The sequence below is a fragment of the Macaca mulatta genome, chromosome 6 (genome assembly GCF_049350105.2).
Source record: "Macaca mulatta isolate MMU2019108-1 chromosome 6, T2T-MMU8v2.0, whole genome shotgun sequence".
Lineage (NCBI taxonomy): Eukaryota > Metazoa > Chordata > Mammalia > Primates > Cercopithecidae > Macaca > Macaca mulatta.
Genome location: NC_133411.1, coordinates 947,541 through 954,518, shown reverse-complemented (window position 1 = coordinate 954,518; position 6,978 = coordinate 947,541).

Sequence of the window (6,978 nt, the reverse complement as noted above, 5' to 3'; positions counted from 1 at the left end):
GCACAAGTGTGAAACAGGCACATGCACAAACAGGTGTACATGCGTGAAACAGGTGCACGCGTGAAGGTGTACACTCGTCAAACAGGTGTACATACACACATGAAAGCACCCGACATGAAGGGCTGTCTTTGGGAGCCTAGTTTTTAGACATCTCCCTCACCCTTTTATATCTGCACGATCACAAACACAGCACACCACACTACTGAGGGGAAGCCCCAGCTTCTCATGGGGGCACATGAGGCTTTTTATTTATGCCACAGGTTGCATCACTACATTCTAGAACTGCAAGGCCCCCCACTGCCAGGACTGGGTCAGGTCCACCCTGTGCTCCAAGGACCCGGCCGCCTGCCAGCCCACACGGACCTGCCCCTCGGATGGTGCGGCTGCTTCTAAAACAGAGGCTCAGGCCCACCCAGAGACCTGCAGTACCTGTTATTAAATCAAGACTTGGCTGTGGGTAAACGTGAAGATTTTTATTAAACATGACTCTGCAACATTCAAAGGACCATAACTGAATGCTCCTTTCGCAGCCACGGCGTGTCCAGACACTCATAGAGAAGGCCAGGGCGTGGGAACCCACAGAGCCCCGACAAGGCAGACTTGGAGCTGTGTGGCGCAGTTAGCACCCTTTTTATGCTGATACTTGCCTTTCATATTCAGATTAAAATAAAAAATACGCAAAAGTAGTTCACATTCTATTTCAATTCTCTATTTTTGTAGTAACTGGGCCCCTTTCCCTCTGCTTTCCCAGCCCAGTGATAAATAGGCCCAGCTGGGATTTGTCAAAGTCTGGACCTCTGTTGTAGAGTAAGTGAGGAGGGTAGGGAGGGGAGCAGGAGTGGAAAGGAGGAGTGGGGGATAGGGAGGGACAGAGGGAAGGAGAGAGAGAAACCGCCGAAGGCTGGAGGTAGGAGGGTTGCTCCCTGGCAGCCTCAGGCTCCCCGTTCCAAGGTAACTGAGCTGGCATCACGCATGCGGTGCCATCATATGACTTGGCTGACACACGCCAGAATTACAACAAAATGCTTCAGAAGACTAAGCACCAGCACCTTCAGATTAGGGTAGAGTCCCGGTTTCACGCTTGCCTTGTGTGACATTCTATAAATTGTAAAGATAACGCATTTTCTTACCAGCCATGCTGTTCCCCAAATACTAACTATAATAAAGACCAGACAGCATCTGAGTACTGAGCGTGTGTCAAGCCCCGTGAGGAAGGCATCATTTACTTTGCTAGAGAAAGAAACAGGCTCTGAGAGAAACTTCCTGAGGCCAGGCAGCTGTCTCCAAACCCACCCCGCGCCTCCTGACCCTGAACGTGGAGGACCCAAGTCATTTACGTGAATAATTTACCTACATGCATGTCAGATTGAGATTCAGCCCCCAGATCTAATCATCTCTATGCAGGAATGTGTCAGGAAGGTATACAATTCTATGAGTTCGAGCTGGGGGAACAAAGGCAGGCACCCTCGACACACATGTGGTGCGGAGGTACGCGCCCAGCACAGGGGCGGACAGGAGCAGGTCCAGCCCTGCCAGTCACACGCCCACCCTGCCATGCCAGTGCAGGGGCCGCCACCGCGTCTCGGGGAAAAGCAGCTTCTCCTGCACAGGAATCTACCCTTCAAAGTGTGTTGCTGAGAAGGTTTGGACCAACATCTCAGAAATCAGACACCGTGTAACACGCTTATCTATACAGGCTGCCTATGTCAGGGAATCACCAATAATTCCCATCTCGCCATCAATTATTTCTGGTAAATACTGATTATTCTAAGTTAACTGAGGCAACACAAGAACAATATAATGGAAATGTCAGAGTCAATCAGCTCCATCTGATGAAGAGCTGGGACTAATGATGAAACCTAAGGAATCCTGGAGAACGCAGCAGGACCCCAGACGCTGCGGACCACCCCAGCCTCCTTCCACAGGAGAGTTAGTCGTGGGGCAAAGGAACAGCTTTCAAGGAATCTCAGAGGTTCTCAAGGTGTTGAAAGTTGAACGGGAATTAAATATTTGCATGTGAGTCACACGAGCACATTAAAAGTAAAATTTCCTCTTTCCACTAGAATTATGAGCTTGCGGCAGCGACACTGGCTGTATCTCATGCTCGTGAGATGTTTGGGGGCAGCCGTGCGTCTCTGGTGAATCATTTATAATCATGAAAGAAGTGCTTGGGCCCTCGATCCAGGACCACAGACCCCACCAACGAGGGTCTAAACAGGACAAGCCTCGGCCTGGAAAGGCTGGTGTCCGTGGGGGCTGGGAGGAGCACCAGGAAAACTCAGGGGCAAGCCCCACGCAAGCTCGGCATGTCCTACCCCATGCAGTCGGCATCAGCCACAGGGATCTTTTGTTCTTTTTTGTTCAGGAAGGAACATATTAAAAAGCCCGGGGCCCAGGGCCTGGACTCCTCAAAGCTCTCCACAGAGCCGGGTTAATTGGCACCTTCCCTCATGTTCAAGTCAACTATATATGGCTGCTGAGGGCATCTCAGAGCAGGTGCAACACTGAGCTTTCTTGCTGTCTGGGGAAAGCAGGAATTCCAGGCCTCTGCCTTAATACCTCCCCAGAGGCTCTGGCCCAGGTGAGCTCAATTTCTCCCAGGTAAGGAGCACAGACCAGCTTCCCCCATGCCCCTCAGGTCACACAGGAGTGGTGCAGACCCTTGCAACTTGGCACGAGCCCTCGCAACCCACCCTAGAGGCAGCAGCCCAGCCCTGTGGCCCCGGCCTGGCAGGAGGCAGCTGCTGGGGCCCCTGCTCAGGGTTCAGCACAGTGAGGTCCAGCCACAGCAGGGGAGACATCCACCACCCGGCCATTCATCTTTAACCTAAAAGAGACACAGGAATGCGGCAAAGGGTTCCTTCCCCTGACAAACCCATCCTTCCTATTCTCATCTCTCCCTCCTTCCCCAGTACTGCACCCAAGGCCACCCAGCACTGTGCCCAAGGCCTGACTCCCAGTTCACAGGGAATCCAAGACAATTATGATTTTGAGAACCTGGGAGCTACATAGAAAATGAGTCGGTAAAGCCATTGTCCACTGATCCTCCACTCCACACAGCGGAGAACCGTCCTCAGGATAAAACCCACGGGGCGGGGAAGACGCGATCAAGGCGGACAGGACCGCGGAGCCAAAAACCTGGTGGTTCAGGGAACAACGCCACGTGAACACAAACCTAAAGTGCTCCACAGCTGGAAGACAAAACACAGGAGACAGAAACGCTGACCGTTTAAAAGAAAAAGAAAAAGAAAAAAGCCTCACTCTTAAGAGTCCATCAAGATTTAAGTTCTCAAGTCACAATGTATCAGCACAGACTTCTCATAATGCCTGAAACTTGGCGCAGTAAACACGTGAATCAGTTCTCCCAAGTCCATCGTTTTCTTTGATGAGCCTCTTGAGTCTCAGGCTGGTTTCAAAGTAAGCCCTTCTCTGTTTGTTGATGATTTAATAATTAACATACATGAAAACACATTGACTTCCAGCTTAATCTGCTAACAAAATATTAATTACCACACTGGCTGTCATCCACAGAAAAAAACACAATCACCTTCTGGTTGTAAAAACATTAGAATTCGAAGCCACTTTGGCCATCTGAACAGCCCCGGCTTTTGACAAGGGCATTCCAAAGCTAATCTGAAAAACTAGTCCAGGCCATGATCACTGGGGGGTCGGACTTGCCTCATCACCCTACCTCCCTTCTGGAATTAGACAGAACTTAGACGTTTAGTCTGATGGGAAACATTTACAATCTATTCTCTCCGAAGCTACCTGGAGGATTTCCTCCACATGACAAAGTCTTGGTCTCCACAACCCCTTATCTGACAACTCTCTTAACCAACTGTCAATCAGGAAATTTTCAAATCTACCTATGACCTGGACACCCCTGCTTCCAGTTGTCCCACCTTTCCAGACCAAACCCATGTACATCTTACATTTATTTGATCGATTGTCTCATGTCTCCCTAAAAGCTATAAAACCAGGCTGGGCTCTGACCACCTCGGGAATACGTTCGTAGGATCTCCTGAGGGTAATATCAAGGGCCATGGTAACTCATTTGGCTCAGAATAAATCTCCAAATGCTTCACAGAGTTTGACTCTTTACTGACATGGTACCTTTCATGGGTATTCATCTGGGGGACTCACAATCAACCAGAGGCAGCAGTTGCCCACTGTGCAAAAGTCTCTGCAGGACTGAGCCTCTGGCACGGGGACTCCAACCCCTGAAGCAGCAGCTCTCCCACGTCCCACGGCCTGATAGACCTGCACCTCCCGGGCTTCTCATTTCAGAGTCTCAGCAACAAATCTACCAAACGTGATCAACATCACAGAATATTCCTCGAGGCTTTTGGCTGTTGTTTCTCCCCAAGTTTACTCTAGAACCAGAATGGCAACACTCGGAACAGGATGGTTCTCAGTCACTGACCCTCCTGGTAAATACACTGTCTCCAAGGCCCTTTCCCGCCAGTCACAGCTTCCTTCATGTCAGGCTCGAAGGCCACCTCCCCAAGAAGGAAATCTCTTCAATCCAGCAACCACAGCTCCTGTTCCCATCTAGAGCTTGTCTGCCAGGAAGGGAAGACTCCTCATTCCAGAGACAGCAGGTGCCACAAACTCAGGGTTGTAGCCACTGCGAAGGCAAACACTCATGAAATTAATAGACTTTTTCCTCCTTGGATACTGACGTTTCCTCTTCTGGAGGTCAGCCAAGGCCATCTGCACGAGTCACGAGCGTGATGGCTCCAGCCCCTCCTTTGGTGTCAGCAGTGTGGCTCCGCTCTGAGACCCCCTGCACCAGCCGGGCCATGCACCTGTTCCCACGACTGCTGTCAGCAGACTACAGTGATTCTAAAATAATCAGCAAACTGAGGTTCCGAAGGATGCATTTTAAAGAAAAATGTGTAAGTTTTACTGCATGAAATCAGCTACATCTTTTGCTACTCCAGAGGCTTTTTGTTTTGCTTTCCTCAAGGTTCTCTACAATGATCCTGACAGTCAAGGTTCCCAGTTACAGGCAGAGGGTTGGGCAGGCCGCGTCTGCTGTGTAACACATACAGAGGATCCACATCATAGGATTTTCCCTGTTCACCAACATCATCAGGACAAACTTTAAGCAATAATAAACTCCCTGTCTGGAAAACTGAGCTCACTTGAGAACTAATGCAACAAATGTGTTTGACAAAGTTGCAGGTGGACATTTTAGTGAATGAATCACTATTTCAAGGAGGATAAAGGCTCACTATTCAAAGGCATGTTTTTGTCAAGTTTTGTAATTTCAGCTTCATGCATTTAAATCATGAAGTGAGGCTTGTACCTGATACATTACAGAATCTCGACAAAATAGACAAAATTCCAATTCTGTACATTCTCTCTCATTCTTTTCCATATGCATACGGATGGTGGTAATTTAAGTTGGCATTCCAACAGGATTTCTAAATTAAACTGTCTTCTACTTTAAACACTACGTGTTAAACATTACATATTCCATTGTTCAACATTTATAGCAGGGTCTGTATGGCCCGTTTTAAAGATTTCTTCCTCACTAAAAGCAAGCGTTTAAACAATAAATGATCTACTCTAAAATATTCTAGAGACAGAGATACATTTGGAGAGTGGACACACTTAACACAGAAATCCGCAACATCAAACAGGCACAACCGGCAGTGAGGGTGGAAGGGGCGCTATGTGGGTGCCCCTAAAGACACACACAAGCCTGGCTGCTTAAAAGGAATGAATATAGCTCAACACTCCCATGTGAACATTGATGTGTCTACTGCCTTACAGAATCCTCCTAGCTGAGCTGCAGGAATCTTCTTTGGAACCTTTTCTCACCTACACTGCCTACAGGTGCCCACTGGGCTCCCTGGGCAGTATCGTGTCTTTGTTTAGAATATCACAGTATTAGGAGATCTGTTAAATCCCAAGTCAGAGCCTTATCATAACTCAGACACCATCCCTCAGGGCTTGTGGGCCAACTTCGGCTAATGCAGGCTGCTCCACAGTGCCCTGCAGATGGGCTTGGTACATCCACACGATTTTAAGATTTGGGGCTGCCGTTTTCTGCAGTCACAGATGCGGACTTACATATTCATCATGACTGAAGGCAGCACGTATTTTTATGTTCCTTCTGTAACGGTAATAATCATGGCAACATTTCCCCGATCCTTAAAAAAGCCTCCTAACAGTAGATGCATTCCACCCCCTTCCTTAAAATTAATAGAATTTACCAAACTAGGTGAAATCAGTCTTCATGAGAAAGTGAGAAATCAGTGTTCACACAATGGCATAGTAGCTGGGCCTAGAGTATACGTCAACATCCCAAACTAAGCACCCATCACAGTTATTCCCAACTCGCAGGAAAGCTAGAAAAATTAGAAGGCTTAAAACATAATTATAAATGAAAATAACAAGAAACCAAAGTTTCTGAGGAGCATTTGTTAGCCAAACAAGGAACATTGCATTTGATTACAGCAGCCAAACACGTGTCCAGAGGAAGAGACTTTTAAACATTAGTCTTTCAGTAAGAATGGTTGCTTAACAAGTTCAGACTACTGGGCTACACCAATCATCAATTAAAAAGCAAGGCAAACGAGTGAGAGTCATTTTCCTTAATCCTTAACGTGTCAAAAACTACCACATTGGTCAAGCTGGTCTCCAACTCCTGACCTCAGGTGATCCACCCACCCCGGCCTCCCAAAGGGCTGGGATTACAGGCATGAGCCACCATGCCTGGCTGAGAACTGTTTGACAGAGGCTGAGGGGAGGCTCCTGTCCCTTCCTGGGACATCCACATCCCACCTAGTTTCCCATACCGACTGTGACACTCGAAGCATCACAGCAAGGGCAGCTGCATCCCCACAGTTCTCTGCACTAACACCACAGCTGCGCGCGCAGCCATAGCCCTGGAGCTGCCACTCAGCCTTATCGTGCTGGCACAAGCACAGCAGAAACTACCAAGCCCCCAAGAGGGAGGAGTGGGGA